Source organism: Micromys minutus (genome assembly GCF_963924665.1).
Source record: "Micromys minutus genome assembly, chromosome: 3".
Classification (NCBI taxonomy): domain Eukaryota; kingdom Metazoa; phylum Chordata; class Mammalia; order Rodentia; family Muridae; genus Micromys; species Micromys minutus.
In genome coordinates, this window is record NC_137972.1 from 65,279,751 (window position 1) to 65,292,986 (window position 13,236).

Here is a 13,236-nt window from a genome sequence, read left to right on the forward strand (position 1 = left end):
AGAGTAATCAAGAGAAATATGGGACATCAACTCCATCCCCCCTCACTCTCTGTCACACACACACATACACACACACACACACACACACACACACACACACATGCACGAACTCACGTGCACGTCTATAGACATATTACAGAGACAACACAATTGTTTTCAATTTAAAAAGAAAACTTTCATTTCTTTCTTCTATTTCAGATAGAAATTTTTACACCTTTTAAAAATGAGTGAAAATAGGGTGTTGGCAAGTATCTATTATGATAATATTGGCTATGTCTTTTCTCTTTAAGATCTACTTTTATGTTTCCGAGCATTTGGCCTGCCCATTCACTACATACACCTGGTATCCTTGGAGGCCAGTGGAAGCATCAAATCCCCCATCAGTAGAGTTACAGATGGTTGTGAGTCATCACATAAGTGCATGAGACTTGAACCTGATTCCTCTACGAGAGCAGAATGCTCATAAGTGTCACACCATCTCTCTAGCTCAATTTTCTTTTACATATTAGTATGATGTTTTCTGATGATTTGTGAAGGCTGTGAAAAAAAGCAGTGCTTATCCCACACCAGTTTCTGGGAGCCCTGATCTGTCTAGACTCAGCTCTGAGTCCCTTTTTCCTCCTCACAGTGAATTCTGCTTTCAACATGAAGAGTGATAACTGCAAGGAGACAAGTTAGCACACGAGAGCAGCTGTGTTTTATTGTCACTCGGATTGTGTCTGCAGCCAGCCAGAGCCCACAAACTACCTTTGCTACCACCCCTCAACTACACAGACCGGCAGCCCATAAACTGCCCATGAGCTTGCTGTAGGCATTATGGATCAATCAGTCCAAGTCATCTCTGATTAAAGTATTTTCAGAAGATTCATTTCATTTTTAATTTGTGGGGAGTGTGTGTGTGTGTGTGTGTGTGTGTGTGTGTGTGTGTGTGTGTGTGTCTGTCTGTCTGTCTGTCTGTCTGTCTGTGTGTGCTGTTATGTATACATGACTGCAGGTGCCCACAAAGGTCAGATGTTGGATTTCCTGGAGCTGGAGTTACACAATTAGTATTAGTGAGTGTCTTTCTAAGGCAAATTCCCCCTCATTATATGTCTAAGGGCGTCTATTCTCCATTCATAATGCAAATTTTTACTGTGAAGGACATACAAATACACACATCATTCACATCAAACGTCGTACTTAAAGAGGTATGATAGATTAAATGTACTTTAAAGATTAAGTTCAAATAATATAGGGTGTGGCAGAAACCTCAGGTGGCTTGACCTGACCTCACAAAAGTGACTTCTACTGTGGGATTTTATGAGGTTCTCCTACCTTTTTCATTAGTATTTTATTAGTTAGTTGCAGGGCCCCAAACACTATCCTGCAGCTTAGGGTGATCTTTTATATGCTTCTCCTATCTCATCATACCTTTTTAACCTTAATGTTTTCTGTTGGAGATGTCTACAAAGTGAAGATTTTGTAGACTGTGTTCCTTTGGTACAGTTTGTTATTTCCATTTGGCCTCTAGGTTTGCTTAAAATCAGGAGCAGAATCTATCAACTTGATCTGATTTAAATTTTACTCAGAGAGAAAAATCGTTCCATGTCTGCTGTGAATTCACTGTCAGGAGGCATAGGTCCTCTTATCTGTTTTCTTGTGACCAGCAACCATAGTTCTGGTTGACAGTGATTAGATTGTGATTTTTACATACTACAATAATGATGATGCTTCTATTTCATAATTCCCCTTTTTAAATATATGCCTGTGTCTGCCATTTATACTCTAATCAGTAGTTTATACAGAAAAGAGCAATGTTAATGTTCCATTTATTCACAAGACTTCAAAATAATAAACTTGCTTGCAGCCAACCATCAGACTGAGCATGGGGACCACAATGGAGGAGTTAGAGAAAGGACTAAAGGAGCTGAAGGGGTTTGCAACCCCATCAGAAGAACAACAATATCAATCAACCAGACCCCTCCTCAGGAGCTCCCAGGGAATAAACTACCAACCAGAGAGTACACATGGAGGAACCCATGGCTTCAGCTTCACATGTAGCAGAGGATGCCATCATCTGGCATCAATAGGAGGAGAAGCCCTTGGTTCTGTGAATGCTCATTTCCCCAGTGTAGAGGAATGCCAGAGTGTTAAGGTGGGAGTGGATAGGTGAGAGGGGGAGCATCCTTACAGAAGCAGGGGGAGGGTGTGGGAGTGGGAGAGGGCAGAGCAGAGAAAGGGGATAACATTTGAAGTGTAAATATATAAAATATCCAAAAATTGCAAAAAAAGATATGAAGGCATAAATTTTTCAACCTATTTTAAATAAATAAACATTCAACCTCTCCTCTAGCCTACTACCCACCAGAGGTAGTGGAAGAGAAAAGTTATTAGGACACATGGGAAGTTGACCTGTTCATAAATAGTTCATTCCAGTCCACTGGTCAGCCACCGCACATGAACCAGCAAGGGCAATTCAATCCAGAAGAAACCAGAAGGCTCAACAACCTGCCTGAGGCTGTGAAAGCATCAGGAGCCTAAGAAGTTCTTGGGTAAATTTCTCTCTGTGGCATCACAAGTTCAGCTCAGCAATGGGGTGTAAGGTGAACCAATACATGTGTGTTGTTAGTGAAGAAGAGTGAGGTGGGTCAAAGCAAACAAATTCTCAAGCTCCCACTGTCTGTGGGTTCTCATATATATTCCTCCTGAACATCATGTGTCCTTTCATGTGTTTGCTATACCAACATACTTCCACCTGTTTCTGGTTCAGGAGAACATACTTTCACCTGTGTGCCCTAGCAAAACATCATTTGACATTCCAAAGAAGCATAAAGTTTCCACCTCAAATATCCTGTAAGGCTAGTGTCCTGGCTGGTTTTGTGTCAACTTGACACAAGCTGGAGTTATCACAAAGAAAGGAGCCTCAGTTGAGGAAATGCCTCCATGAGATCCAGCTATAAGGCATTTTCTCAACTAGTGATCAAGAGGGGAGGGCCCAGCCTATTGTGGGTGGGGCCATCCCTGGGCTGGTAGACCTGGGTTCAATGATAAAGCAGGCTGAGCAAGCCAGGGAAAGCAAGCCTAAGTGACATCCCTCCATGGCCTCTGCATCAGCTCCTGCTTCCTGACCTGTTTGAAGTCCAGTCCTGACTTCCTTTGGTGATGAACAGCAATGTGGAAGTGTAAGCTGAATAAACCCTGTACTCCCCAGCTTTCTTTTTGGTCATGATGTTTTTGCAGGAATAGAAACCTTGACTAAGACAGATAGCTAATTTGTGTGTGTGTGTGTGTGTGTGTGTGTGTGTGTGTGTGTGTGTGTGTGTGTGTGTGTGTGTCAGCGTCCATGTGTTCACATCCTGTGTGCCTGTCCATGGGCAGACGTATCTCCAGTTTCAGGTAGCAGTTGAACAGAAATTCCAGATATCAACTGATAAAATGCATCTCTCTGGTTGAGTTGAGGCCAAAAACCTGGAATCTTGCTTCAAGATTCTAGGAGATGTTGAGTCTTCTAAAGCCAATTTTGGCTCAAGATTTTCCTGTGTCCCTAAACCTTTCTGCATGGTAGGCTAGGACCCTCCCATGCAAGCTTCCATTCCACCTTCCTTTACATGCAGTCATACTCAGTAGTCTGGGCCCTCTCCCAGGCCTCTGTGGATTTCTCTCTATATTTTCTCACACATAGTCATTTTCTCAACCCTGTGCACATTTAATCTTCTCTCAGCAGATCTGCAGTAGCACAGACATCAATATGAACTTGTATATTTGTGCCTATGTGGTTTGTTTGATTAGAGTCATTATCTTTGCTGCTCTTCACTCTGTATGGTGTCTGGTGAGAGAGTGATCCTTCCGTGAGCTCTAGCTCCTTTAAAAGGGGCCCTTTGGTCCATGCCTTTATTCTCGGCTAGAAGATGATATTCTGAGCTCATCTATTCATCTTGTACATTTCTGGCCCTAAACCAGGAACCAGCCATTTCTCTTAAACTCTCGTTTCCCTTAGCTGGCAGTAAATGCTATTTTTAGACCTATTTCATGAATAGTTTGAAGATTACCTATCTCCCTGTCTATCATGTCAACTACGTACATATACATCTTACTGTGGTGAAATAGCTCATGAGATCAAACCCAGGGCCAAAAACTTTCTACTTAAACTCTGCAGTCTTAAATTTGCAGCTCCTGCAATTCCTGGTTCTCAAAGAGTATGGGGTAATCAAATTGAAGTAACACATGTTTTTCATTGACTTTATGCCCCATTCCAAGCAGGCACAGTCAGAATAGCAATAGCAGCAATGGCATTGTCAGCAACAAATACATGCTTTAAATACATGCTTTAAATGTCCTTTTAAATAATTGTCTTAACTTTCGAGATGACAATTACATTTTCTCCTTCCCATTTCTCCCTCTAAAACCTTCTTGCTATCTTTTAAATGTATTGCCCCTGATTTTCTTTGTGTGTGTGTGTGTGTGTGTGTGTGTGTGTGTGTGTGTGTGTATGTGTGTGTGTGTGTGTGTGTGTGTGTGTGTTTGTATACAAACATATATATTCACATATACAAACATGCAACCTGCTTAGTCTATATAATGTTATTGACATGGGTATTTTCAGTGCTGACAATTTGCTACTGAATAAGCAATTTTATTATAATTTCAAAAAGAAAATGAAAAAAGTTAAGAATCATGAATTAATAGCTTCCAAACAGAGAAGAACACTATTTCTGTGTAGTTGTCTAGGTTCCCAGTACCAGGCATGATCTCCCTCTTGCTGAATGGGCTGTAAGTCCAATTAGGGAGCTTTTGGTTACTGCCAAGGTATGTGTGCCACTAGTACACCCTTAGTGTTATCATGCCATGCTGGTCATTGTTGTGGAGCATAAACATCACAGCTGGGTAAGGCTCTTGGTTTCTTGTCTCCTTTGGAAGTGTGCACACTGACTTCTGGTACCAGAAATGCTAGTTCTCAGAGAGGAGGTTTTCAGATCACTTCCAGTCCAAGGTTCAGTGTCTGAAGTAAATAATGTCTTTGACTATAGGAATTTACCTTCTAACTCAGACTGGTGACAACCAAGGGCAATTGCATTAGCTTGTAATATCTCGGAGGATCCTTCTTAACAACTTAAAAGATATTTAGATAATCTTGTTTTGGAGGAGCACTGTCAGCCCAGATGGAAAAGCTTCATTTAAAATATATGTATGTTCCACCCAGAGGGCCCGTGCGTGTGGACCAAATGCTCAGGCCATCTGCCACTGGGAACAGCAGAGATACAATTACACAGGCCTGGTGAGACTGCTCTTCGAGGAGCTGGGGCAGAGAGAGGTCAGGGTTGAGCAAGCAGAAAGCACACCCCCCCACACCCAACTGGTTCAGGGGAACAGGAACTCTAACACAGGAACTCAGTTTCCACCCACAGGGCATGTACAAGCAGACCAAACACTCAGGCCATCTGACACCAGGAACAGAGGCAATCCAGGGACACAAGAAAGGTACACAGGAGAGACGGGAACCAATCACTGACAACAAGACCACATATAATCACAGAAAACAAGATGGCAAGAGGAAAGCAAAAGACTTACCCAAGGGAAACCAAGACAACCTGGCAACACCAGAACCCAGCTCTCCCATCACAGCAAACAGCAGAATGCCAAACACTCTAGAAAAAGAAGACTCAGACCTGAAATCATACCTCAAGATGATGATAGAGATCCTTAAACAAGAATGGGAGGAAAAGCATAAAGAAATAGAAGCTTTTAAAAAGGAAACAAGAAAAACACTCAAAGAAATCAAAGAACTAGAGGAAAACGGAACCAAAGAGATGAAAGAATTGAAGAAGAAATTTAAAATGAAAATGGAAACAATAAAGAAAACATTAAAAGAGACACCCCTGGAGGTAAAAAACCTAAAAAAGAAATCAGTAGTCACAGATGCAAGCATTTCCAACAGACTACAAGAGATGGAAGAGAAAATCTCAGGGGCCGAAGACAAAATTGAAAACATAGAAAAAACAGAGAAGATGCAAAAGCCAAAAAGCTCCTAACCCAAAATATCCAGGAGATCCATGATACAATGAGAAGACCAAACCTAAGTATAATAGGAATAGAAGAGGGAGAAGAATATCAACTAAGAGGCACAGTAAATGTCTTCAACAAAATCATAGAAGAAAACTTCTCTACCCTTAAGAAGGAGATGATCATGAGCATAAAAGAAGCCTACAGAACTCCAAATAGAGTGGACCAGGAAAAAAATTCCTCCTGACACATAATAGTCAAAACACCAAGTGCCCAAAGCAAAGAAAGAATACTAAAAGCAGTAAGGGAAAAAGGTCAGGTAACATATAAAGGCAGACCAATCAGAATAACACCCGATTTCTCAACAGAGACTATGAAAGCTAGAAGATCCTGGACAGACATCATGCAGACCCTAAGGGAAAACAAGTGTCAGCCCAAGCTGCTATACCCAGCAAAATTCTCAATCACCATAGATGGAGAGATCAAGATATTCCAGGACAAAACTAAAGTTACACAATATCTGACCACAAACCCAGCACTACAACAAATTATAGGTGAAAAACCCAACACAAGGAAGGAAACTACATCCTAGTAAAAAGAGGAAAATACATAAGCAAGAAAACCAAAAGTGTGTTGGTTTGGTTTTGGTATTTTTTTGTTTACTCTTTTTTTTTTTTTTTTTTTTTTTGCTTTATTTTCATTTTGCTTCTTTGACTTTTAAGGTTGGGGTTGTTTATTTTGTTTGTTCATTTTTTTGAAGAATGAAGGTGGAAGTGTGGAGGAGTTGGGGAGTGAAAGGAATATGATAAAAATAAAATGTATAAAAATAAAAAAATTGAAAATAGGAGACAAGGGATGAATTGAGATGACCCAGAAGGCAACAGGAGCTGTTTTGCATAATGTGGCCACCTAAGTTTCATTCCTGGGACTCATAGGATAAAAGGAGGGAACTGAGTCCAGCAAGTTGTGTGATCTTCACATTCAGCCATGGCATGCACACACACACACACAACACACACACACACACACACACACACACACACACGTGGCATGAGGGGCAGACAGAGAAGAATGGAGGGAGAGAAGCAGAGAGAAAGGGAGGCAGGCAGGGAGGGAGAGAGAGGGAGAGAGGGGGAGAGAGGAAAAGAGAGAGCATTTAACTAGTCAATAGAACACAGATTTTCAACCAGTGAGTCTAAACTCCAAATGATTCCTTCACTCGGGTTGCCTAAGACCATCAGAAAACACAGATATTTTAAGTACAATTCATAACAGTAGCAAAAGCATGGTTATGAATTAGCTATGAAAATAATTTTATTGTTAGGGATCACCACAGTATGAGGAATTGTATTAAAGTGTTACAGCATTGGGAAGTTTGAGAATCACTCTAATAGAAGGTCTTTATTGCCAAACCCATCAGCCCAATCTGAGAGATGGAAGAACATTTATTTGAGTTCAATTTAAATGTTGTTTGGGGGAGAAAGAACCCAGTGCACATTTTGCTGCAGCCTTTTTCAACTTCTTGGTAGAATTGATGATCTGTTGAACCTTTCAGATACTCTTCCCCCAATAAAACTAGTTCTTGGTTTTGCTTCTGTTGTAAAATAAAACAAACAAACAAAATCCTTTAACTGTCATTGTCAAAGCATCTAGCCACTGTATGCTCTGCTCTCCGCCTGCTATCTGCCTTCTGAGCTTCTGCAGGGAGGAAGGTACGTTTAATAATCTCCTAAGGTATTTGCACCCATGTTTCTCTGGTAATATTATCTAAGGCTCATTCTCCATCCATGCATATGATAGTGTTCCTGAAAAATGTTCCCTAAGTTTTCTCCGCACTGCTGATGGATTGTTCCCTTGTACTTGAGAGTCACTTCACCCAGACATAAAGTCTTGGGCTCATTTACTTAAAAACCTAGTATATTGAAATCTATTTCTTTTCTTCTGGCATAAAGTTTAGCCCTTGAAAAGCCTGATTGTAATATAATCCCCTTCCTCCTCTTCTATTTTATATTCTTTGATTTATTTTTAAACCTGGATTCTCAACAAGCATTTTCCCCTTTGTTTAAAGTGGAACATTTCAGCCATATATCCTAAAACGGCTCCGGGTAGAATTTCCCAGGAATACAGAAGTCTTCCTTCGAGGGTTTCAAGGCTTTAAGGCTTGTTGATGTCTGTGGTATTCCTTTTATTCCTTTGTTTTAAGTTTCTCTTTTGATCTGAATGCTTTTGTTTTTGTCTTTCTTGTTTTTAGCTCCTGCAAAAACAAGAAGCAGTTTTCCACATAACCAACTTTCTCTCTCGACCCCTTGAAACAACTCCTTTGAAAACCATTGTTCTCTTCTGCACTTTTCACAGGAGGGTAGCCTTGTGATTATTTGCATCTGTCCTTTGGCTATTTATAAAATGGCGTTCCTTTGAGACGTCTCATCCCTGATGTCTCATCTTTCCTACCTATTTCCTTAACAGACAGTTTTCAAGTAGTAAGACATAGGCTTCATTAGTTCATATATTTTAAGTCTTTCTTTAAAATTCAAATCTGTAATTTTGTTTACCTTTTTCTTGTCCCTTTTTGCTGCTGTATTTTCCGTACTAGAAAATCTTTCCAATCGCTGACTATCTGAAATTGGTTCTCCCAAACCTTCATTGTGGAAGTGTGACTTTGAGTTCTGAAGAGCAAGGATTCATAGACTCTAACTGACATGGCCAAACTATGCTTCTCAGAACCCTTTCACTGTAGCTTTTGATTAGCATGGGGGTGTCTTGGAAGGAGCGAGTGAAGCTTACAGGTTTTGGTGTGAAAGAGTCATGCTCTATCTATCCCAATACCTCTTCAGCATTCTCAGTGTCTCCCTATAGATATATTTAAGTCAGATAACACCAGTATTAAAGGGCAAAATCTAACAGAGATCTCCATGCAAGTACAGACTACTGCATTTCAGATTGTTCTAACTCATTCTTGTTGACAATGCAGCTCACTCTCCTGACTGATTACCGTAACCATCCAATGCAGAGGCAGCACCCTGGCAAAAGCTGCCAGCCAGATCCAGGGAAGACTCTCTCTCTCTGTCTCTCAATCTCTCTGTCTCTCTGTCTCTCTGTCTCTCTCTTTCTCTCTCTCTCTCTCTCTCTCTCTCTCTCTCTCTCACACACACACACACTCACATTCACACAGGCACACACATACATGAGTTGACACACACACACTCACATTCACACTCTCACACACATACACACACACACACTCACATCCACATAGACACACACATATATGAGTGGACACACACATATACACACTCTCACATACACTCACATACACACAGGCACACATATACATGAGTGGACACACACACACTCATATTCATAATATTACATACATACTCATACACACTTCCTCTCACACACACTCACATACACATAGGCACACACATACATGAGTGCACACATACACCTACACCAAATGTTCTTCTTTTGATTGGAATGTCAACAGCTGTTGTTTTTTGAGACAAGATAGAAATCTTGACATTTGGATTTCTGAACAATTTAGACTCTCTTCCTGCCCTGTCTTAGCCCACTCTTTATTGTTATTATAACTAACTTAGAGCCGATTGTAGACTGGAAGATTCATAAAGAGAAGGGGGTTACTGTGGCTCACAATTCTGGAGGTCCAAGGTCACTTTTCTATAACTAAGCATAGCTGGCAGAGTTCTGAGGTGGAGCCGTGGAACATGGGCACACTTACCCCTGCCCTCTACTCGCCCTCCTCTTACTGAGCCACTGTCATTCAGCCATGTGCTCTGTCCTGCTGACCTCATGGAACTCCCCACCTCACAGAAAACCTTACTTCTAGCACCAGCACCAGATTAATTTCTCTCTCCATTTCTTTCTCCTTGTCCTCTCCCTCCCCATTCCCCTCCTCCTCTCCTCCCACTCCCTTCCTGTCTCTGTGTGCCTGTGTCTATCTCTGTGTCTGTCTCTGTCTCTCTCTGTTTCTCTCCATCTGTCTCTGTCTCTCTATCTCTGTCTGTTTCTGTCTTCCCCCCTCTTTCTGTGTGTTATGCACACAAGTGCCAGTCACTGCCTGAGTCTATAGTCAGAGGAGGATAATGGATGGCATGCAGTATCACAGGCTTCCTTACTCCATTTAGACAGAGTGAGCAGCCAGCAAGCCTGAGTGGTACTCCTGTGTCTGTGCCCCCAAAGCACTGGAGTCCCAGACAATGTTTTACAGTGGTGCTGGAGATTCCAACTCAGGTCCTCATGCTTAAGCAGCAGCCGTCACTCTTATCCACTGAGTCTTTTCTCCAGCTCCTACCCTCTTGATTCTGCACACGTGGCTTCGAGCACCAGGAGTTCTGGAGGAAGCAAATCTTTTTCAAAGCATACCACTGCCGTAGAGCAGCATCCAGTCTATCTGCCCGCCTCTGCTGTCCTTGCTCCCCTCAGTCTGAATGGTGTTCTCAACAGTTTCCCTTGGGTGTGGGCTTTATCCTGGAAAGAAGGTTGATCATTGTTACACATCCTGTGAGGACCTCCTCAGTTCTGCTCCAGCGTAGCCTGAGAACCTTCTGCCCGCACCTCATTTTGATTTTGTTCAAAGTGTAGTTTATTACAATATTCTTTTAGTACTAATTGTAGTTAACGTACGAAAGAGTGAGTTTCATTACAACATTTGAAAACATGTGCACTGGTTACATTTACCGCCCCAAATTTCACTTTTGGTGGCCTGCTGACATTTCTATAATATAACCATCACCAGACTTTCAACACAACTTGTGATGCCAAGGACAAAATAAAAACAAAAGATTCTTGTTCAGATAAGAAAAATGATAAAATAAAACCTTTTCTTCCCTTCTCTAGTCTCTCTCCCAACATGCCTGGGTGGATGGATCTTCTGCTGTTCAATGTGTTAGCTTTTCTCAGAAACATTCCTGTAGCCACGCCCCCCACCCCAGGCTCTAAACCTCAATCCATCCTCTGAATCCACTTGCATGTGTACACCCCATCCTGGGCTGCCTAGTGTCTGTCAGGTCCTTCTTTGGGGAGGTTCTGATTGTTAGGCAGATGCAGTGGGGGGTAGGGGATGGGTCTGAGAGTTCATCCTGGCCAAACAACAGAGGACTACACCATAACTGAACCAACAAGTCACTGGGCAAAATCAAAGATGAAATATTGAGGATAAATTTAAGCCTGCAGAAGTTCCATAGTAGCTGAGTGATTATTGCCAGTACGCACAGGCTCAAGCACTGAGACACACACACACACACACACACACACACACACACACGCACATGCACTCACGGGGAGGAGGAAAAAATAAAAAAGATATCTAGATAGCAGCTGCAGAACAATAGTTATTCAAAATACAGATCTTCCTCCAAGTGAGAGTCACCTACCGTCGTAGGAGAATTTTCCTGGGGAAATGTGAACACACACCTACTTACCCCATACGGGAAACACATGATAGATTAAAGAAATGATTCCACATGGAAGTTCATCTTAAGGTTGCATACAGAAGGTTGAAGGGTTACTTACAGTTAACAGAAAGACTCTAACACAGCTGAATCACAGGAAAGCCCACCCTATCCTGACTCAGAAAATGTGTATCCCTGGAACGCTCTGCACAATTGCAAGCGGCTCAGATATGGGATGTGAGAATCTCCTCCGGCAGACAGCTCACTGGCCAGAGAGATGCTTCTCTAAACTCTCCTCTTCTTGTTTCCCTTGTGAATCTTGTAAACTTCTGTGTTCCAGAACTTGAGAGCTTTGTCCACCTCTTGAGCTTCTTGTCACCAATTCCTCTAGGAATGGGTGTTTTGTTTCAGTTCACATACCCAAAATGTTGTGCCTGAATTAGTTCAGTTTTGTCCTTCTGAAGTACAAGGAGTCCAACGGGGAACCTCACACAAGTCCCAACACTGAGGCACACCTGTTCTGCACACCTGTTCTGCAGCTTATGCCTTTCCTGAAGTTCTTGAGATGCTGTGCATTCACCGCTCCTGCATTCAGCCGGGGGACAAAGGGGAAGCTTATTTGTGTGTCCTCTGCTGCAGCCAGATCCCAATTCATGTCACCCATGGCATCAAAGCCCACAATATGGATGTCCTTGGAAATACCAGAGCCACCAAAGCCACCAAGCCACAGCATGACTCCAGCCCCTTAAGAAGCACAGCACCAAGGCCATGTGGACTACTGTCCCAGTATGGTAAAGGACCTGAGGAGGGGTGGGAAGCCAGTGCTAGAGCAACCCCAAGAGGACTGCTTCTTGTACCCAGAGGACTTTGAAAGGATACCCAGCCTGATCCAATCTGGAAGAGGGAGATCGGAGTTAGGAACTGGGAGGATACTATAAAAACATTCAGCCTCAAGTTTACTCAGTTGACTTCCAGCTCTAGAATTTCTTCCAGTACAAATGGGATCTATCCTCTTGCCTTAACAATGCTTGGTAATTTTATTATCTCTGTATCTCGGCTCTTGCTTCATGCGCATCTGTCACTGTGGCTTTCTCTGTTTCTAAGGTTTCCACCATCTCCATGGATATTTCTCCATATCAGTCTTCAGCCTTTCTTGGATATATAATTTTTGTTTTGTCCATGAAACAAACTCTACAGTACCCTAGAGGACCACTCCTACAAGAGCTACAGGGCTTGTGTGGGATTCAAAGATTCCCACTCGAGGTCTGTATAACTGACTCAAAATTGCAGTGGAAAATTTAGAAGTGAGTATGACCTTCCAGGACCCAAGTAGTCTCATGAAGTGGGTCTCCCTCCTGCCCCTCCATCCATAACCAGCACAGCCAAATTCTCCCAGTAGTCACTCTTTACTTTCTCTGGGGGATGTTAAGGGCATAGGTGACTAAAAGCCATAGGGAATAGGATCTTCCTACCTCATACAGCCAAACAGATTTCTATCTTATAATAAAGGGGGTGGCCAGGCCTGTGGTTTACATGACCACTCATGAGCTGGCACTAAGGAATCAGTCACTCCTTGAAGGTGGGAGAACATTTATCCTAGTGCAAATGCCTGCACAACCTCTTTGCCTCAATGATGCTTGGGCAATGTTCCTTATGGAAGTATGAGCAAGATCTGTGAAAACTGCATTGTTAGATGGACTGCATCCTGACATGGGGATCAGACCCCCTGATCATCCCTTCTGAATTTCCCAAGTTTCTTGGTCTTGTACAGAGTGTCTTTGATTCTAGCACTTCTTTCTCTTGTTCACCAAGTTAGACATGCTTTCTCCATCATGATCCCATTGTC